Source organism: Tamandua tetradactyla, chromosome 17, assembly GCF_023851605.1.
Source record: "Tamandua tetradactyla isolate mTamTet1 chromosome 17, mTamTet1.pri, whole genome shotgun sequence".
Classification (NCBI taxonomy): Eukaryota; Metazoa; Chordata; class Mammalia; order Pilosa; family Myrmecophagidae; genus Tamandua; species Tamandua tetradactyla.
The window spans coordinates 61,868,390-61,895,138 of record NC_135343.1 but is presented as its reverse complement, the minus strand read 5'-3'; the positions used below and the strand labels follow the sequence as shown (position 1 = coordinate 61,895,138).

Below are 26,749 nucleotides of genomic sequence, written 5' to 3'. Positions count from 1 at the left end.
TTTGAAAGTGATGAACTTGGATATTTAGCAGGAGAAATTTCCAAACTAGATGTGGAAAATGCAGTCTGGCTGCTCCTTGCAACTCATAGTAAAATGCAAGAGGAAAGAGATAAATTGAGAATTGAACTCTTGGGTGCAAAAGAATCAGAAGTTGATGGTCTAGAAAATTCTGAAATTCCAGAAAGTGAGACCCCAGTGAATAGGGTCTCACGTGAGGATTTAAGTAAACATGGAAGCAGTCAGCTATTTCAGAAGAAGCCAGGATTGGAGATGGAGTTATCCAAAAAGGATTTGTGGAAAATCCCTTTATCTGATGGGCATGATCACAGCGTATTGCATAGAAAACCAAGTGTTGTGGGATCTGTATAAACAGAATCACTGCCTGTCTGGACTAAAAGGGATAGAAAAAGGACAAAGTGAGGGCAAAAATATCCTCAGAGGCAGAACCATGGAGGTTAAGGTCTGGAGCCAGGAAGCCTCAGGCCAGCAGAGCAGACAAACCCATACATGTGGAAGGGATGAGTTTTCCCTAAAAGCAGAGGATGGGCCTTCTGTTTCATTGTTCATGGAGAGTTGTGCCTCCTCAAGCCTCAGAGAAGGTGGAGTGCATAAACTGGGGATCAGGGGGAGCCTGGCTGCCACCTCATTGCTCTGGTGAGGTTAAAAGTGTGCCCCAGAATTGGCAGAGAGCCCAGGTGCAGCCTCAAAGCTTGGAGAGGAAGGAGCCAAGAAAGGGGTGATCTCCTCAGTGGCACCCCAAGGATGCAAACTCCATGCCAATGTTCGGAGAGAACAGGGCCGCTGCATAGACACTTGGAAATGGTGCAATTGCTACTTTCTAAAGCCCCTAGGATAAATGACTGTCAGACTTTGAAATCTAATGGAGTTTGCCCTGCAGGTTTTTGGAACTGTATGGATCCAGTGACCCCTGTGCCCCTTCCAATTTCTCCCTGTGGAAATAGAAATATGTATCCTATGACTGTTGCTCACTTGTATATTGGCAGCAGATAACTTGTTCCGAGTTTTACAGGTCCACAGTCAGAGGAGAATTTTTTATCTTGTGACAGACTATTCCTGTAGCTAACTTTGATAAGATTTTGTACTGTTTCTGACTTTGTATTGTCTTTGTATTGTTACTGAAATGGTTTAAGGCTCTGTGATACTCTGATGCAGTGAATATATTTTATAAATGGAAAAAAATGTTTTTTGGGGGTCCAGAGGGTAGAATGTGCCAGTTTGAAAGTATTATGTACCCCAGAAAAACAATGTTTTAATCCTAACCTAATCTTGTGGGCATAGCAATTTCTTTTAATCCTGATTCAATACTGTAGTATGAAACATTTGATTAGATTATCTCCCCAGAGAGGTGGCGTGCCCAATAGTGGGTGTGACTTTTTGGTTAGGTGGAGATATGACTCCACCCACTCCAGGTGGGGTCTTGATTAACTTACTGGAATCCTTTAAAAGAGGAAACATTTTGGAGAATCAGAAATGATAGAGCTGACAGAAACTTCAGAGCAGAGCTGACACAGATGCTGATACTTGGAGAACAGAGACATGAATGTTTGGAGATGCTTGGAGCCTGGCAGATGGCACCATGAAATGTTAAGCAAGCCAGAACTGGAGAGAGTCAAGGGAAGCCAGGAGATGAAAGCTAGCCCCAGAGAAGCAAAGTGAGGAACCCTCACAGGAACAAAGGCTGAAAGCATGGAGCCCAAGAGAAGGAACCTGCAGATATCAGCCACGTGACTCCCCAGCCAACATAGATTCCAGATCCGTCAGCCTTTCTTGAGTGAAGGTAACCTCTTGCTTTTGCCTTAATTTGGACATTTTTATGGGCTTAGAACTGTAAACTTATGACTTATTAAATTACCCTTTTCAAAAGCTGTTCCAGATCTGGTATATCACATTCCGGTATCTTGCAAACTAGAACTACCAATGTGTTGGAAGTTGGGGTCTTAGAGCTGCAGATGCTTCTGGGCTAAAACCTAGGGGGTCAACACCTGCTTTTGCGCTGTTGGAACTAGCTGGCATCTACAGTTCTGGATCCAATAAAATGGCGCCACCTTGTCCAGGGTTTAAACTATTGGAAATAGTTCACACAGCTGTCAACTAGAACCACTGCACTCCTACTGCCTCCACTGCAATCTCTGGTAATTTCCTGCAATGGCTGCAGAAGGAAGATCTCTTATGTTCATCTTCCAGTTTCCTACTGGCTAGGTTACTGTCATAATATAGATCCTAACAGAAAGGAGCTGACAAAGCAGTCTAGAAAATGTAGTTTTTATAAGCTAAACTCCACCAATACAGAGCAGAGTGGGGAAGACAGAGTGAGAGTCTGAGGGCATGTTGAATGAGGGGCACAAGAAGGCTAAAAGATAGGACAAAAACAAAATAGTGAAGCTGATATGCTAATGAGATAATTTTGGATATTGCTATTCTACATGATGGGAAGTCAGCTAAAGTTCTTAAGCAAAGGAGTGACATGTTCAGAATTGCGATTTTGGAATACTGCTCTCAAGACACAGGAAGGATAGGCCAGAGGTGAGGGAATCTGGAATAGAGAAACATGTTAGGAAACTCCTGTAAAAATTCTGGCAGAGAGGCTGAGAACCTGAACTTGGGAGTAGCTGGGAGGGTATGAATTTGGGGAGATAGTCTTTCATTGTAACTGGGGCATTTGGAGACCTCTCAAATGCGGGCCTGAGAGAATGTGATGAACTGGAGGTGAGCCCGGGGGCCCAGCTTGGATTACCATGATGTATTATGGCTCTCCAGAGAAACAGAACTGAGAGGATACACACACACACACACACACACACACACACACACCCTGGTTTGAAAGGATTTATGTACCCTAGAAAAACCATGTTTTGATCCAGATCAATCTTGTAGGAGCACATGTTTCTTCTAGTCCCTATTCAGTACTATTGGTTGGAAGCTTGATTAGGTTATCTCCACGGAGATATGACTCAATCAATTATGGGTATTAAATTTAATTAGATGGAGGCATGGCTCCATGGGTCTACATGGGTGTGCTGGTTTGAAGGAAGTATGCCCCCTAAGAAAAGTCATGTTTTAATATAAATCCCATTTCTTAAAGGTAGAATAGTCTCTATTCAATGCTGTGTATTTGGGACTGTGATGGGATCATCTCCCTGGAGATATGATTTGATCAAGAGTGGTTGTTAAGCTGGATTAGGTGATGAAATGTTGCCACCCATTTGGGTGGGTCTTGATTAGTTTCTGAAGTCCTATAAAAGAGGAAACATTCAGAGATTCAGAGAGACTCAGAGAGAGCAGAGAATGCTGCAGCACCATGAAGCAGAGAGTCCACCAGCCAGCGACCTTTGGAGATGAAGAAGGAAAACGCCTCCCGGGGAGCTTCACGAAATAGGAAGCCAGGAGAGAAAGCTAGCAGATGATGCCGTATTTGCCATGCGCCCTTCCAGCCGAGAGAGAAGCCCTGACTGTGTTCACCATGTGCCGTCTCACTTGAGAGAGAGACCCTGAACTTCATCGGCCTTCTTGAACCAAGGTATCTTTCCCCGGATGCCTTTGATTGGACATTTCTATAGACTTGTTTTAATTGGGACATTTTCTCGGCCTTAGATCTGTAAACTAGCAACTCATTAAACTCCCCTTGTTAAAAGCCATTCCTTTTCTGGTATATTGCATTCTAGCAGCTAGCAAACTAGAACAATGGGTCTTGATTAGTTTACTGGACTCTTATAAAAGAGGAGACATTTTGGAGAGAGTTCCTTTTGAGAATGAGGAGAAAGCTATAGAACCACAACAGAATGACAAGAGAACCACAAAGTCCACCAGCCAGTGACCTTTGGAGATGAAGAAGGAGAATGCCCCTAGGGGAGCATTCAGTGAATGCTCATTGGAGCTTCATAAAGCAAGAGGCCTGGAGAGGAAGCTAGGAGACATTGCCATGTTCACCATTGTCTTCCCAGTTGAGAGAGAAATACATGTTCCCAGTTGAAAGAGAAACACTGAATATCATCAGCCTTCTGGAACCAAGGTATCTTTCCTTGGGTGCCTTAGCTTGGACATTTATTTTATAGAGCTGCTTTAATTGGGACATTTTCTTGGCCATAGAACTGTAAACTAGCAACTTATTAAATTCCCCTTTTTTCTTATATATTCCATTCCAGCAGCTAGCAAACTAGAATTATATATATATAATATAAATATTATGAGATTTTATAAGCACTGTCTTGCATGGCTGTGTGGTTAGAAAAATCCAAATTCCATAGGGCAGGCTGCAAGCTGGGAACTCTAATGAAAGATTTTGATGAATTCCCCAGGAGAAGCTGGCTGACTGATGCAGAGATGAAAATTCTCCCTTCTGACTGCTGAAATCATCACTTCTCCTTTTAAAGCCCTCAATGGATTGAATGAGACATCTCTCATTGTTGAAGGCAATCTCATCAGTTGGTTGTAGATGTGATCAACCATTGACGTAATCAAGTGTCCTCACAGTAACAATCAGGCCAGCACTTGCCTGACTAGACAACTAGCCAGGTTGATACATGAACGATATCATCACACATGGGGAGGTTGGTGCCATCCATTGAGGTGGGCAATATAGGGAGAAGAGAGCCATCACACTTCTCTTCTTCTACTCAGACAGCCAGAGGTATTTTTTCTTCCCTTCTCCTTCCCCAATCCAGTATCTAGGCCAATCTTATTGTCTGTACCATGCTTAATTGCATTCTCCCCTGGATTGATGTCCTCCTTCCTCTAAGTTGTTAAGGTGCTAGATGGCAAGACACAACGTTCATCTTTGTCTTCCCAACAAGATTCTCCTGGTCCCTAACTCGTAGATATTCCCAATCTATGCTTGATGAAAGAAGGCATGAATAATAATGCAGTTATAGCTTTTGTGTACTTGCCTTTATAGGTGCCGTGCTCCTTCCCCTCCCCCAGCCCCTCTTCGATTCCTAGTATATTGTTTGTGCAATGTCAGTTGTCCATGGTGTCCTTAAAATCCTGGGGACCAAACCAGGCATCTGTGTAGATAGCTCAGTAGAAACAGCTAAAAGCCAGATGGAAGTTGTTTAGCAGAATACATTCAGCCTGCCTTGTCACCTGACCCCAGTTGTAGGCTTTTCTTACCTGATGGGATTCCCCAATTTCTGAAGCTCAGTCTGGGTTCAGTGCATATTTTAAAAATTGAAGTGAATCCCATGTAGCATCTTCTCATTTAATCAACTATTTCAAGGATATGTGGCTTGGAAGATCCTTAGCCCAGAAGTTTAGACTTAGGTTTCTTGGAGGATTCACCTAAATGCTGATTTTCTCTTTGTAGTGTTGTTTAATATACCAACAAGAAAAAAGAGGGAAATAACCTAAATGTCCATAAGTAGTGGATTGATTATATAGATTATGGTCCACCCATCATTTGAATTACTCTGTAACTATTAAAGAGAATGAGGAAGTTATATTTATACTGACTTGGAAATATTTCCAAAAATGTATTGTTAAAGTAACAAGAGCTAGTTATGAAAAAATATATAGATGAATTTCACTTGTAGTAAAAGCCCCAATAACAAAGATTGTGTATATGTAAGCACACATACCCCCATGTTGGTGTAGATAAAATCATCAAGTGCATGTTCTGACTAGTTACTTCTGAGAAGAGTGGTGGGAAGGGAAGGAGTAATGGAGAGGTACTTTTTATTTGGTTATTTTCACAAAGTACTCATCTATTTCTCTTATAAAGAGGCAGTGATTTCCTTGTAAGAGGAGCTCACCCCTTCCCAGCTCCCAACCATGGAGATGAGAACAGCTGTTGCCATCTCCTCCAGATCTAGATGGAGGCTAATCATCTCACAAGGGCTCCCAATGGCCGCCATCTCTCCCGCAGGTCCTTCACTGTCACAGCTGCACATACAGCTTATATTCATTGAATGCTAATGTTACCAGCATAGTGGATGAATTATCCCATTTCCAACACTTTATAACCCATTTTGGAAGTGAGAACCCTAAGGCATAGTGAGGCAAAGGAAGTCCCAGAGGTCCTCCAGGTGAGAATCAGAGAAGTCACGGTCCAAACTACTGAAGTCCAGTGTCCAGCCTGTCCAGTCACATGGATGCAAGCTGAGAAGCCAGACTCCATCAATCTCCCAAGTGGATTGGTGATCTTTTGGGGGATCCATACATATCAAATTCAAGGAAATGGGCATGGAAGCCAGCAGAGCAGGGGACCCATTAATATAAAAAGTGCCTTGATCTCCTTATAAATAGTGGATTTCAGAGTAACCCTTAGGAAGAACTGCTGTAAATCTCTCTTCAGGGTGCTTCCCTACAAATGTGCAAACTCTCTAAACATGCAGAACCACCTCGTAATAATTGGTCTCTCATCAAATCCTTTGTATGGTTTTTGAGGCTGTCAAGTTTACAAAGAGTAGTAGGATTCAAAATGTTAGCCTGAGCTATTCTGTTTCACAGCCAGAAAGCACACAGACAACCTAAGGTTCTGTTGGGTCTGAGACTGAAGGGAAAATCTTGGGAGCTCCCTGTATTAACATCTTTCCCTCTGTGCTTCCAATTCAGGTTGAATTAGTACATTTTTGAAGTTTAATTAAGAAATAAAGTTCTCATACACACACAAAAAGACCTGAAACAGCAAAATTTTAACTGCTTACTTTTAGCCTATTGCTCTATGAGGAGGATTTCAACTTTTAAGAAAAATGAACCATAATATTGAGTCCAGGATACATTGGTCTGAGGTTTGGAATGATATTTCTATTTCTGTTTTCTTTTCTCCTCTTTCTTTTTTTTCTTACTTGTAAGTTTCCTGAGGACAGGGGCTTTATTTTTATTTGCCTATCTGCAGCTTAGTCAAGTTGCTGATGGGAGAAGACATCAAGATGTGTTTGTTGAGTGGCTAAATGAATGTGCAAGAATGAAATAAATGCCACAGATCACACTGGCAAGTGGCAATTTCTGCAACATTTGCCTCCTGGCAGAGTTTTTGATTGCCATGGGAACTAATTCCTGCTCCCACAAGATTGGATCAGGATTAAAACATGGCTTTTCTAGGGGACAAATCCTTTCAAACCAGCACATTCCACCCTCTGGACCCTAAAAAAGACATGTTTTTAATATATACAAAACACATTCATTCCACCACAATAGCAGAAAACCTTATATCATTTCAGTAATAATGCAAATGCAATACAAGGTTAAAGTTAGTACAAAGTCTCATCAGAGTCAGTTACAGGCCTGGTCTGTCCTAAGGTAAAGTTCTCCTCTGGCTCTGGACCTGTAAAACTCAAAATGAGTTATTTGCTGTCAATATGCAAAGGAGGGATAGTCATACAATAAATACTCCTATTTCCATAGGGAGAAATTGGAAGGAACACAGGGGTCATCAGCCCAAACAGTTTTGAAAACCTGCAGGGCAAGCTCCATTAGATTTCAAAGTCTGAGAATAATTTATTTTCAGGGTTTTAGAAAGCAGCAGTCCCACCCTTTCTGAGGGCCTACACAGAAAGTTACCTCTCTCTGAATGGAACCTTGGGGGACATTGTGGAGACCACCTTTCTCTCAGCTCCACCCTCTCCAAGCATGTTCTCTGCCATCTCCGGGACACATGCTCAACCCCTCTATGTGGTGGCAGCCAGGCTTTCCCCAATCCCCAAGGAACATGCTCCACCCTCTCTAAGGCCTGAGGCAGCATGACTCTTCCATGGCAATGAGGTGGCATGTTCCTCTGTTTGGGGGAAACACCCTCTCCGAGTACTTGGGTGGGTCCACTCTCCTAGCCTGAGGTTTCTTGACTTTAGACTTTAGCTTTTATAGTTATGCCTCTGAAGTTATTTTACTCTCACATGTCCCTTTTCTGAGACCCTCCACCCCCAAGTTGAGACTATCAGTGATTCCTTTTATACAGGTTCCACAGCACTCTTGTTGGCTTTCTATGTAGCAAGCAAGGATTTTACCCATCAGACAGAAGGAGTTTCCACAAATCCTTCCTCGATAACTCCATTTCCACTTCTGGCTTTTTCTGAAATGGCTGACTGGTTCCACATTTGGTTAAATCCTCAGGTGGTGCAATTTTTTCTGGGGTCTTCCTTCTTGGAAGCCCAGAATTTTCCAGAACATCAATTTCTGGTTTCTTTGTACCCAAAAGTTCAGTTCTCAGCTTATCTCTTTCCTATCACATTGCACTATAAGCTGTGAGGAGAAGCCAGGCTGCACTTTCCACAAATCTTTTCTGCTAAATATCCAAGTTCATGGCTTTTAAAATCTGCCTCCCAGCCAAAGCCACTCACCAATTTTGCCAGATTATTTGCCATTTTAAAACAAGGATTGCCTTCCTTTCAGTTTACAATAATACATGCCTCATTTCTGTCTAGGGCCTCGACAGAGGCATCCCGAAAGTACATGTTTTAACCAACAGTCTTTTCAATGCATTTTAGGCCTTCTCTGCTAAGCTCCTCACAACTCTTCCAAAATCTTCCCCTTATCCACTTAAAAAGCCATTCCAACATGTTTGGTATTTGCAAACCACAGCAGCACCTCACTTCTCTAGTACCAAAATCTGTTCTAGTTTGCTAGCTGCTGGAATGCAGTATACCCAAAATGGAATGGCTTTTTAAAGAGGGAAATTTAATAAGTTGCTAGTTTACAGTTCTGTGGCTGTGAAAATGTCCCAATTAAAGTAAGCCCATAAAAATGTCCAAATTAAGGCACCAACAAGAGGTTAGCTTCACTCAAGAAAGGCCGACGAAGTTCAGAGTTTATCTCTCAAAGGCATATGGCAACATCCGCTAGCTTTGTATCCAGGCTTTTTGCTTCATGAAGCTTCCCCAGCAGCATTTCCTCCTTCATCTCCATGGGTCTCTGGCTGTGTGGATTCTTGTGGTTCATGTGGCTCTTTTGTGGTTCTGTGTATCTCCCCAAAATGTTTCCTCTTTTAAAGGATTTCAGTAAAACTAATCAAGACCCACCTGGAATGGGTGGAGTCACATCTCCCTCTAATCCAAGTTTAATACCCACAATTGGGTGTGTCACATCTCTGTGGAGATAATCTAATCGAATTCCCAACATACAATGGTGAAAATAGAGATTAAAAGAAATGGTTACTCCAATAAGATTCTATTAGGATTAAAACATGGCTCATCTAGAGTACATAATCCTTTCAGATTAGCACTCTCAGGTGATGCAAATGTTCTGATTGATTATGGTGACAAATGCACAATCATGCAATGACACTGTGAACTACTGATTGTATACTTTGGATGGATTGTATGGTATTTGAATATATCTCAATAAAATTACATCTGAAAAAGAGATGGGCAGGTTTTAGGATGACAAGCACAATGGCTTGAGGCAGGGTTAGAATTAGGGTGGTGGGTAGTTGAGCAAAGTGCAAATTCCTTTTGTGGTCAGGCCACAAGGAGAAAGACATCTCTGAGAAGAACAGCAATAAACAGAACCTGGGGGCCAATCAACCCAACCTGAGTGAGTTATCTATGATCAAGCATCACAAAGGAGAGAAAAAGGGAGGGTAGTAAAATAGTTAATAAAAATTACAAAAGGAACAAAAATCTATAAAACTGGATTTCTCCACATTGCTAGGGCTTTCGTCTCTCACCCCTCTTTTCTTGTGAGAGCACCTGCTAGCACTAGTGCATAGTTCTAGGTTGACAGGTTTTCTCCTTTCCTTATTTTAAAGATATTGCTCCACTCTTCATATTTCCATAGTTTCTCTCAAGAAGTCAGCTGTCATCTTCATCTTTGTTCCTTCATAAGTAACATGTCTTTTTTTCTCTGGCTGCCTTTAAGAGTTTCTCTTTATTGTTGATAATGAACAATTTAACTATGATGAACCTTGGTATAGTTTCTTCATGTTTCTTTGAGGTTTGTTAAGCTTTTCAGATCTGTTTGTTTACAGTTTTTGTCAAATTTTCACACTTTTTCTGGGACTCCGAATACACCTCTACTAGGCTACTTAAAGTTGCTCCTCAGCTCACAATTACTCTTTTTTAAAGAAAAGTTTTATCTCTGTGTTTCATTTTGGAAATTCACTAACCCTTGCTTTTGAAATGTCTAATCTGCTTTTTTTTAAATAAATTATTTACTTGCTTTTGTATTCATTGTTGCACAGTATCAGAAGATGTTCTGAGCTGCAATTGATTATTAATAACATTTCTTCTTTGATCTCCTGGCAAATCTGATGACATGTTTGATATTGGCATGTGATGGAATGGGTACTAAGTACTCTGATAATGAAGGTGGAATAGCAGCAGAATCAACCAAAGTCACCCTAGAGAGGATGGCTGATACATGAGAACCCCTTTAGTTAGGCTGCTTTGTGTTTCTGACATAAAGATGCATTTCATTTTAGCAAGAGAGTCTTCCTCTTCATCAGAAGGGCTTCCTATTGTTAAGTCACTTACATTCACTTTCTTCTTGTTTGCCTCATTGGCTACAGTCACTGAACAAGGCTTGCTGAAGGCACTACAAGTTTCTATTTTTGTACATAGTTGGCTGGATACTTTCATAGCTCCAGTCTTGTACACCGAGAACCATCTTCTTGGACTTTGATCTCATCCACATCAGAACAGTCATTGAAAATTTCCATAAAAATCTGTCTAATATCAGACTTTCAAAGGCTGCCTTTTTGTCACATACAGGACAACCCCAGGTGGGCTTCTTCTCATTCATTTGTAGATAAAGGGCAGCATCAAAACACTGCAAGTATATACAAGTCACTGCATGGCATGGGATTGTCAGTCTCATCTTTCCTAAAGGATATATCAAGGGTACCCGAAGGCTAGTTGTAGAAATTTCACTATCAGGATTTGCAGTAAATTTTCTTTAATTAGTGCTTGGGAATGATCAGGGTTTCTAATATCTTTCATTTTTTAACCTCTGTAATAACATGGCTGGTGTGAGCTATTGTACAAAATAGAAAGATATGGAGTAATTCTTTCAAATTTCTGATGCCCACAAAATGGAAATCTGATTTTGAACAGCTGAAGATAACCTAACTTAAGATAAAATATTCAAGGGGCATCTGAGATACTTCTGTTCAGTTCCATTTTTAGAAGGTGGTGCGTAGCCAGGCACCATTTACTTTTATACATATACTGTTGGGATAATTATCTTCTTATGGACAACTTGTTTCTGCCATGTGAAATCTCAGCTGAACCTAGCCTGTATAATCTCTCCTACCGCCTAGCAAAAAAATCTCTTGAAATGCATCTCTCTCTAACATGGGGTGTCAGAGCAAAAATAAAAAAAGCTTCTCTTGAAATCACTGAATACTGCTTCGAACCAAACTTGTGGGCTTGATGAGAATGTCAAGGACATCATAAAAGGGTAGTTTTTTTAACGGGACATCAGGATGGAGAGGAGGAATTGTGGGAGATGGCTGTTGCATCTCAAATGTGGGTTTAATATCTTGAAGCAGAAGAGAACCAATAGGAGAAGACTGAGTGAGATGTAACGAAGTGGAAGGCAATGAATGGATTCCAGCTATAGCCAAGACAGGTTCTACAGGTGATGAGCTACCATTCAAATTGAAAACTGATGATTTTATTGTGGGAAAAATCAGAAAGCCCTTTAAGAGTGGGTATCGGCATCTATATGATTCTCTGACTTTAATCTGAACTGCAGGGTAGTAGCTACTTTTCAATGAACACAGAGCCCTCATCAGGAGGTCATGCTTGCACTCACTTTTATTCCATTCAGCAAAGCCTAGTAACACTTGTAGTTCAGACTATCTAAAATTTAGAAACCACATTCCTCAACTCCTTGAAATCTGCCATTTAATACCCCCCGCAGGCACTGCCCCCGCTGCCTCCTCAAGCACCATCCTGCTCTGCTCTAATGTGCTTTGAATCCCATCCAGTGAATTTTTTAAAAAATCTCAGAAATAGTAACTTTCATCTCTAGAATTTTAAAGTAAATTTTTAAAAAATATCTTTCATTGCTTTACTCAACTTTGTGAACATATGAAATTGAAATATATAACTTTTTAAATATCCTCATCTTCTAATATCTATGTCAGTTCTCAGAAGGTATAGTTGACTAAGTTTTGTCCTCATTATAGGTTGCTTTTTCCTGTCTCTTTGCACACTTGGTAATTTTTTAAACAACTTTATTGAGGTTAATTAACATACCATAAAATTCACTCATTTAAAATGCACTAGTCAATGATTTTTAGTATATTCACAGATATATGCAATCACCACCACAGTCAATTTTAAAACATTTTTGTCACCTCAGAGAAAAACCCTTTTCATGATTGGAATCACACACTATATGGCCTTTGTGACTGGCTTCTTTCACTTAGCATAATATTGTCAGGATTCATCTACATGTTTGATAATTTTTGATTGGATACAAAACATTGTAAATTTTACCTTGTGTGGTAACTACTTTTATATTCCTATAATTATCCTCAACCTTTGTTCTGGGATGTAGTTTAGTTACTTCAAAACAATCTGATCCTTTGGGTCTTGCTTTTAAGATTTGATAGATAGGATAGAGGCAGTGCTGTGACTAGGGCTCATTAGTCCCAGTACTGAGTCAATTACCCATAAGAGATGAGATGTTCAATTTAGGCTGGTGGAAACAGGCACTGTTCCTGGCCTTGTGTGAGTCCCAGGCCCTGGCACCACTCATCCCTGTGGTTGGCTCATTTCTTGCCTCTGGCACTTCCTTACTGATCAGTTATCTGCTGAATACTTGAAGGGGACCCTCTGCAGATCTCTGTGAAGCTCTGCTTTCTCTGGTTCTCTCTTCTGCGAAATCTAGTCACCTGGGTCCCCTGGAGTCTGAGCTCTGTCTCTTCAACCCAGGGAATTTACCAGGGTCAATCTAGGTTTCTCCTACCTGTGCCAGAGCATAGAGACTCTCTCAAGGTAGTAATCTGGGACAACTGTTAAGTTCACCTCATTTATTTCCAATCCCTGAGACATCAGTTTCCTCCATTGCATGACGCCCAATGTCTTGAAAATTGTTGTTTCGTGTATTTTGTTACTTCTTTTGGTTGTTTCAGGTAGGAAGGATAATCTGGTCTCTGTTACTCCACCTTGACCAGAAATAGAAGTCATCTTATTTTTTATTGTTAATGGTCATATCATCTTCAGACAATGATAATTTTGTCTTTCTCTTCCAATCCTTGTACCTATAATTTATTTTTCTGGTCTTGTAGTCTTGACCAGGACCTCCAAGAACTATGATAATAATAATGGTAATACGAGTTACTTTTGTCTTATTCTTAATTTCAAAGTTTTCCTAAGTTTTTAATGAAGTATGATAATTTATGTAGGTTTTAGCCAATTGATTTCACTTGCTTCAATCTGTTTCACTTGAGTTCAATGAATCTCCTTCGCACAAATATCTGCCAAGCACTGTGTCTTAGATATGGGCATAGAAAGATGCAGGTGGTAGAGTATTTGGGGGAAGGGACTCATAGCTTAGTAGGAAAGGCAGAAAAGCAAGCCAGCTGTTCCAAAGGTAGTCTGTAACACACTAAACCAGAGGTATGTCCAGGCTGTTATGGCACAGAGACAAAGGACATATGACTTTCCTGCAGGTAAGGGTATGGAGAGAAATCAGGGAGGACTTCATAGGTGATACTTAAACCTAATCTTGAAGTATGAGCAGGAGGTCAACAATCTGAGCAAAGGGGAACAGCACTTTAGGCTAAAGGAAAAGCATATGCAGAGAGGTATGAAAGCAAATAGTTATATGTGGCTAGAGCAGTGAGTACTTGAGGGAATGATGGGTGGAAATGAAGTAAAATGTAGACTCACATTGGGGTTATGATGGATTTTGGATATGCTTTACTTTTGCTCAATGGGGCAACTCCATTTTGAGTCAAGTAGAGGTGGATCTGTGAATTATCTCTATCTAGATCTGAGACCTAAAACTCTGAGGTGCATATAATATATTCTCATTGTTTTATGGTTCCCAATGTCATTTGGAATAAAAGGATGTAAGCAGGGGCAGTGAAGAGGGGTTTTAGCAGTCCTACTTTCTAACCTGGTGGTCCCCACCAGATTTTGGATTTCATACACCAGTAAAATTTTCAAAAAATTTTGGATTACAAGGATGCTAAACTTCAACAATAATAACTGCTACACTGACTATCACATCATACCATAAATAAAGGCAATTTTAAGATCAAAATTCAAAACAAAACAAAGCAGGAGAGGCATCATCTCAGACAGAAGTGTTGGCAACCTTATTCTACTATGTCTATAACTCAGCCACACCACAATAGTGGGAGTTTGAGGATGGAAATGAGACTAGAAGGTCAGCAGGCAGATAAACAGATTATCTTGGACAGGTCTCCCACAGTCCCACCACCCTGTCCTCTCCCTTCTGGGTAGACAGCCTCACCCTCCTGGCTGGAAGGGATGATGGACTGTGATCTGGAGCCCTGTACCAGCACACATGTCTGAGGGGGTGGCTTACAGCTTCTGTGGCCTTAAGCTTGCACCTCCTATCTAAGAACTTAGCCCTGTGGCCATTTGACATCTGGTGGTAAACCACACATGCTGTTATCTCATTGAGATTAGGAAGGAGTGGGGGCCAATGGCTCCTTTGATTAGGGTCAGACGTGTCTGAAATCAGCACTCAACCTAGAGGCCTCCGTTGACCCCAGATAATAGGCAGAGCTGTACTTTGACTTCTCTCTGATGAAAGGTCTTCTCTAGCTTGACAAAGATGGTTAAAGATCATTGTACCTAACAACTCCTCAGAATGCTCTTTGCCTTCCCAGCAAACCTGAACTCTCCTCAGGTTTTCCATTTATGAGCCCATGAATAGGACAAGGAATTAGCTCCATAGACATCAAAATTCTTTCTAGGATGTGAAGAAGGATGGAGAGGGGGTCATTTCTCCAAGCTGATACATGTGTCTTTCACAATCATCAGTTTCTGTTTAAATGAAATTCTTTTGAAATGTGCTATTTTCTTCTTAACTCCTTAGACTTAGCTACTAGTATCTTGGTGAAGGTTGGGGAGATCTGTATCCTGTTTGTATCTGCCAAGTTAGTGACAGTTCATCCCCACAGAACTTCGTTCCCAATAGAAGGCTGTATAAGGCACCCATTTAGTTGACAGGAGGCCACCCACAGCTTAAGTTCTAAAGCTGTTGAATAGATTAAATTCTGTCCTCTCTCCCCAGCACCAGGAAATCTAGATTGCCCTTAAATATCAGAGCTGAAAAGGATATGTTCTTTGAGAACATTCATTCCAAGGTCCAGGAACACCCTGCAATTGCGTGCAAAGTATCAGATTGCATTTTCCTTGTAATGCTTTTGGTTCTCAACCTTAAACTCCCAAGAAACCCTGACCTACTGCAATCCCCTTGTTGACTACTGAGGAAACAGAAAAGTAAAGTGATTCACTCAAAGTCACACAGCTAGGAAGGAGGAGAACTGAAATAGAACTCGGGAGCCTGCTGCCCACCACTATCTACCACTGCTCGGAATCGAAAGCAGTATTTCCCAAAGTGGTCCACCCATCTTCTGTATCAGATATCTGGGCCATCAAGACTTACCAGAGCAGGCTCAGAGGTGAGGCCCAGAAGTTTAGCAAGTTCCACAAGCAATTGTCAGGTAAGCTAAAGTTTGAGAATCTGGGGTCCTTCCCAGAATTAAAAATCACACTCAAAGGTAAAGCTATAAGACTACTGCAACTACTTTTAACTCTTTTAGCTATTTGTTTCTGGTATCTGTCTCCATATTTCTGAATAATATGTTTTATGATCTTCCCTTCCTTCTTTCTCTCTCTTCCCTCTCTTCATTTCCTTTTTGGCTTTAGACACTATCAGTTGCTGTATTGTCATGGAAGATAAGAATCATGAGACATATTTGGGCCACTTCACCTGCCACAGAAGATCCAACCTCTCCCTAGTTGGGGTTGGGGTGAGGCAGTGCTAGAAAGCTGGTCTGTGTTCCCTGCTGCCTTCCACAGCTGCTCTGAGCCCAAAAGAAACCTAAGAATCTCTATAGGAAAGTGGAGGTAAAGGTGGGATGCCTTGCATTCTCCTGACTTGCCAACGTGCTACTCCTCTGCTGACCATCTCCAATGCACTAGGGTCCATTCCATTCCCCTCCTGCACTCTTTTCACTCTATAGCATTTCTGCGACTCATGAATCATTGTTGAAGCTCATAATTTCAGATTAATTAGTCTTTCATTGTCTTCATTAAAAGAAAGCTCATTCCTCTGTTAAGGCATGTAGTATGTGATACCCTCTGTCTCCCCAGCCTGACTGTAAGTGCATGGCTGGGATCACAATGTTCAGTTTGAATCTCTACCCTAACACAATGCTTTGCACCAGTAAACACTTAATACATGCTGGGTGAATGAATAACTTTGTCTTATAAAAGATCTGCTGGTATTCTTTAAAGTGTAGTTTCCCCAGGGATAAAGTTATGGAAAATTGAGGTAGGATTGGCTGGTTAATGAGTATTTTTTTTTTTGCAGGGCAGGCACCAGGAATTGAACCCGAGTCTCTGGCATGGCAGGCGAGAAGTCTTCCTGCTGAGGCACGTGGCCTGCCCAATAAGTGAGAATTTTAATTCCATTATAAGGAGATGACTGAGAAAGGAGTTGGATGACCTTGGACATGAGTCCCCAACTCGGTGTTTTTGGAGCTGAAGAATGTGGAGGAATATCCAACCTACATTCTGATTCAAACATTGTAAACATTCTAGACAATCTCTGCTTCCAATCATCTGCTTAACAGAGAAGCTGGGAGAACAGGCAAAAATGACAGAAAAGAATGCCAACTGGAGATTGTTTTAGTTTCCTTGACTGTTCAAACAAATACCAGACAATGGGTTGGCTTAAACCACAGGAATTTATTAGCTCATGGTTTTGAGGTTAGTAAATATCCAAATCAAGGCATCATTAAGGCAATTCTTTCTCCTGAAGCACTCTAGGGCTGGCTGCCTATACTCCTTGGTCCTGGGCTCCTCTGTCACATGGCAAGGCACATGGCAGCAGCCTCACCTGGTCTCTGCCTTCTCTTCTGGGTTCCATTGACTTTCACCTTCTGCTTGCTTCCTCTGGCTTTCTCTCATCTGTCTGAGTTTCATTCTGCTTATAAAGGATTCCGCTAATAGGATTAAGACCCATCCTGGTTGAGGAGGGACACACCTTAACTGAAGTAGCCTCACCAAAATGTCCTCACCCACAGGAATGGGTTAACTTTAAGAAAGTTTTCCTGGGTTATGTAGCTCCAAACCACCACTGAGATCAAGAAAAAATTAAATGTAACATAATCAACATGTGTGCACACTTGGTACCTGGCCAGGAGGTAGGGGGTCACAGTAAAAACAAAGATAATTCCCATGGCAAAATTCCGGTTTCATCACTGGTGGGTTTTTAAGCGGCAACTTCCCATCTATCATGAAGAGCAATAACTTAGTATTTGCTTGCTTTTTACATCCCTTTTGGCCCATGAATCTGTAGGCCATATGCAATTTAATGAATTAAAGTACTTTTTATTATTTCGAGAATTCTCTTGCCACCCCAGGTAAACCCCGAGCGTAAACCAAAACCAGAACTGGGGCAGACTTGGCAGTGAAGCAGCTGTGGCATACACCTTTGATAGAGGATTGCCATCTAGCAGCTGTAAATGCAACCACCTTGGCTATACCATACAGGAAGGAAGGCAGCCAAAGCTCCATACGGCCAACTTTCTGCCTGGCACGGGTGGTTGAAAGGTCATCTGCAGTTTTCCCTGTGGCCACACATCTGAGCTGCAGAAGTTGGACCAGTGGCTGCCACCTCCTCCTTGAAGCCCTTGTTGAGGCCCTGACACGGGCCCTCTGTCTGTGCTATGCCAACACTGGTCTGGGCCATTGTTCTCTGTGCATCTGTCTATCCTTCTTCCTCACCTCCCCAGAACATGTGCTTCTCACTTCATGCTTTCCTTTTGGTGTTTAGAGCCTGGCCTGGGGCCTGGTGAATGCCTACTCCAGAAGAATGAAGCAGCTAATCCTCCAGGCCAATTTGTCAGTGAGGGGGAGTCACAAGGTGCTGCTTTGCTCCTCCCTCAAGCACAGCTGCTGGATGAAGGCCCTGGGTCTCATCACCCTTAGGGGACTGTATTGGCTGAAGGAGACACCACCTCTCTGGGATTATACTGCCTTCTTGGCAGCCCTGTACAATAACTGACTGTTCTAGTTTGCTAGCTGCCAGAATGCAATATACCAGAAACAAATGGCTTTCAAAAAGAGGAATTTCATAAGTTGCTAGTGTACAGTTCTAAGTCCAAGAAAATGTCCCAATTAAACAAGACTATAGAAATGTCCAATCACAGGCATCCAGAGAAAGATACCTTGATTCAAGAAGGCTGATGAAGTTCAGGGTTTCTCTCTCAAGTGAGAAGGCACATGGTGAACACAGTCATGGTTTCTCTCTTGGCTGGAAGGGCACATGGCAAACATGGCGTCATCTGTTAGCTTTCTCTCCTGGCTTCCTGTTTCATGAAGCTCCCCGGGAGCTCCAAAGATTGCTGGCTTGTGGGCTCTCTGCTTATGGCTGTGTCATTCTTCTCTGCTCTCTCTGAATATCTAATTCTCCAAAATGTTTCCTCTTTTATAGGACTTCAGAAACTAATCAAGACCCACCCAAATGGGTGGCAACATTTCATCACCTAATCCAGCTTAACAACCACTCTTGATCAAATCATATCTCCAGGGAGATGATCTAATTACAGATTCAAACATACAGTATTGAATAGGGATTATTCTACCATTATGAAATGGGATTTTGATTAAAACATGGCTTTTCTAGGGGACATACATCCTTTCAAACCAGCACACTGACCAACATGGGATGTGGAGGCTGGCCCTTCACCTCATCCCATGGCAGCTCTGCAGGGCCACCCCACCCACAGAGCTGCCTGTGGGTCCACCGAGGCCTTGGCTGAACCTGCCTCTCAGTTCAGCCTCTCCCTCTGCTCACACCTGCTTCTCCCTCTCCTTTCTGCAGGTTTTGATCCCAAGGGCACCTGCTGGTAAACATCCTGCTCCTGCATCTCCATCCCAGGTCTGCTTCCTGGGGACCCCAGTCCATGACAGCTGTGTCCATACATCGAACCAGAGCCCCTGGTTGTCAAAGGATAAGCCACAACTGGGCTGGGGCTCTACTGCTTTTTTTTTTTTTTTCTGCATGAGCAGGCACTGGGAATCGAACCTGGGTCTCCAGCATGGCAGGCGAGAACTCTGCCTGCTGAGCCACTGTGGCCCACCCGTCTACTGCATTTCTTATGCTGAAAATCAGAGGCCACTGCCCGCCAGCTGGAGGATGTTTCACACAGGACCATGGACTGTGATTGCCCTGAGAGTTAAAGGTGGAGTAGTTAACCTTACAAAAAGCCAGACAGACAATCCAGATGCCCCAACCAGAAACTTGCAGCTATTCTATGAGCCATGTGGTTTGAGGACAATACAAGCTTCTGATGGTGGGGCAAGGTGTGCATGTCTTTTGTTCACAGCTGTCATCCTAGAGCTTAGCTCAAGGCCTGAAGCCCAAAAAGTAATTAATACATGCATGACTGAATGGCAGAATTTGACTTTTATCTTGGCTTTCAATGGGGAGCTGCCCTGACCTCTTTGGGGTTTTGGCTAAAGGAAAATAACCATTTCATCCAACCATCCATTCATGCATCCATCCATCCTCTCACAACTTTCCATATGCCAACACTGAGTATACAGTGGGAAAGAAAAGACAAAATTAATCTACAACTGTGCTAATTAAAAAATGATAATAATAATGAAAAAACTTAAAGAGAAAAAAAAAGACCAACCCCCTATCTCATGGAATGTACAGTCTAGGGGAGAGCACAGACACTAAGCAAAGCCATATACCATAAAACCTCTGGGAGTGAAGTGCCGTGACACAGAAGCAGAGCAGAATGAGAAGGACAAGGTACTCTGGAATGGCCTCATGGGGACTGGGGCTGAGGGGTGCTCTGAGCAGAGCCGAGTAGGTGGTAGAGGGGAGACAAGTTGTGCAGTAACATCACAGCTGGGCACAGGCCAGAGACGGAAAGCACCTGTGTATTAGTAATTTGATAAGCAAAGCCCTGGAGATCTCGTGCTAGGCCAGAGGTTAGAATGGGGCTCAGACCCCAAGACCCCTACCCAGAGAGGCACAGAGATGAGAGACTGGAGGCGGAGGGGTCTGGTACCACCAGCACAGTGAGCCCAGGGGAGGTACTGCTGACCAGGCTGGGTTCTGGGCTCTTTCCTCTCCTCACCCTGGGAGCCAAAGGCCTGGAAGTGCAGCCTTCCTGCTGTCCCCTGCTTCTCTCAGTCCCCCCACTCCTGACTCCAGGGAGCCTCTGAAATAGATGCAAATTGGACATTCATTCTATTAACTGTGAGACCACACTCTAGCCTGGGCCAAAACTCTGCTCTCCTAGCCTGTGTTCTAGTACAAATGACTCCAGCCACACCATCCAACTTGGAGGGACAGAGGTTGCATGGTGAGCCCAAACCCAGGCTTCTCCCATTAACAGTCCAAAGCAACTTCAGAGTCCTGAGGAAAATTCCCTTCCCCTTACAAGTTAAAATCCAAAAGAAATCATAGACCAAAGTCTTCTCCACACCCTTCCTTATTTTGCTGACTTGGCTCTGGGGGTGTTTCTCCTTTAACAGGTGTAACCTGCACTGTGTCCACCTGGGAATGAGTACAGGCCACCTGCAACTCCAAAAGTCAAAGGTACCTGTTTCCCAAAGACCCGTGAGGCCAGCAGGGAACCCGTGGCTCCTCTTGCACCAGCCCCACCTCTGCATGGCCAAATCTGGTCCCTGCAGCCGTGCTGCCTCAGCGCGTGCTTCTGTCCCACCTCCCTCGGTTCGCACGGCAGCACCTACAGTCTTCTGTGCTGGTCCTGACCTAGAATCTGGGCCCACGGAGAGCAGGAGTAGGAGCCTTCTCCTTTCCCATTGCTGGCACCACAGGATGGCATCCGAAGGAAAGAGGGCAGGCGCAGAGGGCAAGAGGAAGACAAGACTTCCACTGAGGCCATGCCAGGAGTTTGGAGTCCGAAACTCAGGCTCTCAATCTGTTCCACCTCTCAAAATTAATCCCACCAGGTGGCGGCTTTTCACTTATGCGTTATTGTTTCCTCCTTCAAAGAGTGACATACAAAATAGCCTTGCCTTAGAAAATGTATAGGCATGCCACAGTGGCCTCTGTGTCTCCTTTCCCCTTCAGCATCCACCCCAGGTAAGTAAACCTCCCAGTGTCCCTTTCCTCTGTGTGCACCCCCAGCCTGTTTCTGCTACCCCAGGCTGAGTGCTGTGTGAGCTCCTTCTAGTGACATCCCCACCCGCTTTTATGAGGAGGAATCCCAAACTCAAACAGGCAGCTCTCTAGCACGTACCCTTCCCCTACCTCTTCCTGTATTTCTCCATCCCCAGTAAGTCCTTGTGGTGTGTTTAGCTCTTGCTTGAGGAGCTGTGGCTGCCTCTCTGGAGCTGTACTTTTGGGGGAGGTGTCCCTCTGTCCCCACCTTTATAGAACACATCTACTTCCTGAGGCTGATGTGATGTCTCTAAGTCCTGTCTTCAGGGGCCCACTGCGTCTTTTGCTGTGTCTCCTTCCCCGTGCCGTGAGTAACGTGTTCCGTCTCTGTGGCAGTGGAAACAGTCCCCACCTCCACCTCTCCTTCAGCAGTAGGATACACTCTTGGCATCTTTCCACTCCTTTCAGACAAGCTCAGCTGAGTGCTTTAGGTTTTATATTAAATGTAACCTGCTTTCAGGACTGTTCCCTTTGCCTCTTTGCTCCTCTGTGTGACTTGCATTGTTTCCTGAGTCACAGTGCCTTTTGCCCTTTCCCTTGGCAGGTGTTTTCCAGACTCTATCTTGTGGAGTCCCCCATTGTGGGAGATCCAGAGCCAACAAGTTCTGAGCCCACCCCAAAAGTGTTCAGAAAAATATGTCCCCCCTTGGCCTCTCTGACTCAGTAATTCTACATAGGCGGGAGCTTCAAGATCTAGAGATCAAAAACTTTTTCTGTTAAGGGCCAGATAGTAAATATTTTAGGCTTTGTGGGCTCACAACTACTGAGCTCTGCTGTTATGGTGCAAAAGTAGTACAGGTCAAATGAGTGGCACAAATGGCTTCCAATGAAACTTCATTTACAAAAGCTGTAGGTGGATTTTGTCCATGGGCCATAGTTTGCTGACCCCTCTTCTAAACAGTCATCATCTCCTACCAGCCTGGGCTTGCTCTATGATTGTGCTGCCTGACATGTTTTCCTTACCATACCATGGGGTCTGGGCCCCATAGGGGCCACTTCTCTATGACCCACACCTGTGTCTTCCATATGGCCCATACAATACTTGTAGAACTTTCTATTCACCTGAAATAACAAAGTCTATGTATACTGACCTTACCCTATTTTGGCAAATATGTCAAAAACACCTGTAACCTCACTCAGAGTATGGCTAGCCATGAATAGGTTAACTGAGTATTCTTATCACTCTCTCGCAGTATGAGGAGTAAGAACCTTGGAGCCCAGAGGAAGCGTAGAAAGATGGGCAAGGGTCTCTCCATCAGTGCAATGTCTTCCTTCAATGAATTTTTTGCAAAGCATATTCTATATGACAGGCACTGTCCTGAGTACTGGGGATAAATCAGAGAAAGGAATACGACAATTCCCTGCTCTCCTGGGAGGTTACATCATGATGAGGAGAAATCAGTGGTCCCCCACAGCGTCTAGTAGTGATAATTCTACATAGAAGAACAAAGCAGGGCAGGAGATTGAGTGTGAAGAGATGGTTATTTTAGACCTGGTGGTTAGAGAAGCTCTTTATGGGACCCTCGAGGGGACCCTGATCACAGGGAAGACTCTAGGAGAAGAGCCTTCCTGCAGGTCATACTATGCTTGTCCTATGGAAGAACCACTGGGCACCATTGTGGCTGGAGCACAGAGCAAAGAGATGAAGATTTTAACAGTCCTAGCTTTCCCACTGTCTTTGAAAAGGAGAGCTTTCCAAAAGCATATGGGCCATTGCTCCACTTATTTCCTAAACAGGGAGTCCAAGTCCCCTTGTCAGAATCAGTGCATGATGTGTGCTTAAGAACTTATGATTTATAAAACAAAAGAACAAAAAAACCCCCAAACAAAAATAAACAAAACAAACAATACACACAAAATCAAACAACCCCCAAAAAGAACTCATGGTTTCACTAACACATTCATCAGCTTCTGCATTAGAAATGTTTAGGGGTCTAAAAACAGACCATTTGCAATTATACAGTCATCAGTCATCTTCACCATCCATAGTCACCTGGCTAACCTTCTGTACCACTCCCCAATCCCACTTGCATTTCTCTAGCTGCCATCTGCTATCTTTGCTTAAGGCAACTTGTTAGCTCATTGTTCCTGCTGAGTTTTTTTTTAATTACTATCATTATTTATTACAATGATCAAAGGCAAATTTTCTCTAAATATGACCACAGACCACTTGACTCAGAATTGCCTGGGGCACTTGTTAAAAATAAAGACTCCTGAGGGTGGTTAGATGGTGGCTCAGTGGCTGAATTCTCGCCTGCCATGCTGGAGAGCCGGTTGGATTCCTGGTGCCTGCTCATGCCAAAAAAAAAAATGAGAAAGAAAGAAAGATTCCTGGGCCCCTCCCACAGGCCTTCTGAATCAGAATCTCTGAGGCTAAGCCCAGGAATCCGCATTTTAAACAAACTTCCTGTATACTGCCTCTCAAAGTGTGATCGGCAGACAAGTAGCCTTGGTCTCACCGGGGACTTGTTAGAAAAGAACTCCAGGCCCTAACCCAGATCTACTAAATCAGAGTCTGCATGTAACAAGATCCCCAAGTAAAAATTTTGTGTATTATAGTTTGAGAAGCATTGGTCTGGATGATTCTCACACATGTTGGCATGTGAGAACCACTGATCCAATGTCATCAAAAGGTGAGGGTAAAGGTGGGCCACAGTGGCTCAGCAGGCAAGAATGCTTGCTTGCCATGCCAGAGGACCCGGATTCGATTCCCGGTGCCTGCCCTTTTAAATAAAAAAAAAAAGGTGAGAGTAAATATTCTTAGAAGAGGGTTTACACTCTGATTTGGACCACAGGAAATCGTTGCTTCGTTAACCCAGGGGCAAAAGAAAGTTATGCAGCCTGCAGCTTCTTTCTACATCTGAGACCTCTTCAATCTATGTTGGTTTTCTGGTTCTGAATGTATTCGACTGGAAAAACATTTTTCCCACCTTGAAGTTTGAAACTTCCTTGCTGACCATTGTCTATCAAGGTCACCACCAATTGTGGAACTACAGATTGGTATCAAGCCAACAACTGCAAGTTGGCTCTGTCCTGAGCTGCCAGTGACCTTCAGGTGACTTGACAGTTTAAGCAAGTTGACTCTGTTTTCTATGCATATTCATTCAATGAGCATGCACTGAGTGTTGACAGTCACAGTTACAGGAGCAGGGGAGAGAGTGGTAAATATAAGATATGAGGTCATGTCCTCACAGAGGTTCCATTAGAATAGAGAGGGTCAAAGATAGCCAACAAGCTTACAAATCTCATGGCCATAAGTGTTATGATGATGATAAAACAGGGTGATAGGATATGACTGGGGTGGGTGGTCCCTTATTATGCTCAGGGAAGGCCATTCTGAAGCGACAGTATCATATATTGTCTCACTCCTAGGAAAGCTTAAATGGCTGGTAGTGGGGCTGGGGGCTATGGGTACAGCAGTGAACTGGACAAGGTGCCACTCAAGCAGTTACCATTCTAGTGGGGGGTGGAGTGGGATGCACAATAAATAAGAAAAAAAATAAGGAAGGAAATTCAGATTATGGTAAGTGGTATAGACAAAATAAGAAGGGTGATTTAACAGAGAGAAACATGGAAGGGAGATGGTCAGGGAAGGTTCTCTGAGAAGGTGACATTAGCATTGATACTTTAGCTATTGGAAAGAGCCAATCATGGCAGAGGCTGGGGAATGACATTTTTTTTCAGAGGAAACAGCAACGCTCAGAGACATGAAAAGGCTTGGCTTGTTCTAGAAAGGAAGCTAAGCACTGGGCAATCATCACCATGGATGAGGGCTGGAGCGTTTCAAAGCGAAGCTGGAGAACTCACTCAGAGCCTGATAAACTCTAAACTGACTTCAAATGGCAATGAGAACCACTGCGGATTTAACTGGAGTGCTGGCACCAGGTCTGCTGCTAGGAGAATGGACTATGGGGTGCAAGGGTGGAAGCAGTAAGAGATGGGGTGGTAAGAGAGGAGATGGTAAGGTGTGGACCAAGGGGGATATATTTTGTGGGTGGAACACATAGGGCTTCGGACAGGTTGAATATAGGAGATACAGGAAAGGGAGACCCAAGAAAACTTATCTTGGAGCTTGAGCAACTGGGTAGGTGGGGGTGCCACTTACTGAATGAGGGAGAGTAGGGGGAGGAGGAGGACTTCTGTCCAGGGCCTGTGATGTTGAGGATGACAAGGACACCTCCTTTTATACTTTCGTTTTGCAATGATCAAATGTGTTACCCTCACGCCCCCCCCCCCCTTTTTTTTGCATCTTTTGCTTCCTTCTGTCAGTTTCTGATAGAAAAATGTAGCGTTTAGGATAAAAGAGAAAAATTGAGAAAGCAAGGTTTATTTAAGTGAGTCTGGGCTAGTTCAGCTCAAAGAAGGTGCCAGGTACTTCTATATTTCTGGTCCCCTGTACTTAGTTTGGGGCTTTCTGTGTAAAGTGGTGCCTGCATTTTCAGGTGTCGGGAGAAAATTCTCCAGGAACATTTCATGGTCCTGCATGACCCGGGCTTTCTAAGCAAAAGGTATGTTGAAGTAGTAAAGGCCTAGGCAACTGGAGAAAGTATCTCTCTGAAGAGAAAAATGCATGACTGAGAAACCAACCCCCAGTCCTTGCAGCAAACACCTCTTATAAACTCACACTCCACTCGTAAGGTAAAAGCTCGAAGTGACAGCAACCACAAACTGTTTGTACCCTTTGCAAATGTATTCTGCAGATTTCTAAAAAAAATGACAATGTGAAAAGGTGTCTCTGATCAGTATCAATTATGCACACTTCACTGTGGTTTCAAAGAAATTTTGTAACCCTGAATTGTATATTTGAATTTGTTTAAACTGGGATATGTTATGTTGTATACATATATAAAATTAACTGACCATAAATGTCAGGGTTTATTTTTGGGCTCTCAATTCTATTCCATTGGTCTATGTGTCTGTCCTTATGCTGGTACCACACTGTTTTGTTGGGTTTTTTTTTCAAGTTAGAATATCATATATATAGCATAAAATTTGACATTATAACCATTTTATGTGTATAATTCAGTGGCATTAACTACATTCACAATGTTGTGCTATCATCAACACCATTCATTACTAAAACCTTTCCATCACCCCAAACAGAAGCTTAGTGCCCATTAAATAACTCTCCGTTCCCCCCTAAACTCATCCCTGCTAATGACTAACCTACTTTCTGTCACTATAAATTTGCTTATTTTAGATATTTCATACAAGTGATATCATATAATATTTGTCCTTATGTCCTTGCTTATTTTACTCAGTATAATGTTTTCAAGGTTCACCATATTATAGTATGTCTCAGAACGTCATTACAGTGGAATAATATTCCATTGTATGTACATATCACATTTTGTTTATCCATTCTTCTACTGATAGGAACTTGAATTGTTTCTACCTTTTGGCTCTTGTGAATAACACTACTATGAACATTGATGTA

The 26,749-nt window shown here is 42.9% G+C and overlaps 2 protein-coding genes and 1 pseudogene across 2 annotated transcripts in view; 1 reads left to right on the top strand and 2 right to left on the bottom strand.

Annotated features, from left to right (window-relative positions):
• The window catches only part of LOC143661327 (uncharacterized), a 128,461-nt gene that overhangs the window by 18,438 nt on the left and 83,274 nt on the right, over positions 1 to 26,749 (bottom strand). The window lies entirely within an intron of this gene.
• Positions 1 to 26,749, top strand: part of THNSL2 (threonine synthase like 2) — a 101,182-nt gene that overhangs the window by 30,789 nt on the left and 43,644 nt on the right. The gene's annotated exons all lie outside the window — the stretch shown is intronic.
• LOC143661323 (E3 SUMO-protein ligase PIAS2 pseudogene) lies at positions 10,212 to 11,795 on the bottom strand (annotated as a pseudogene).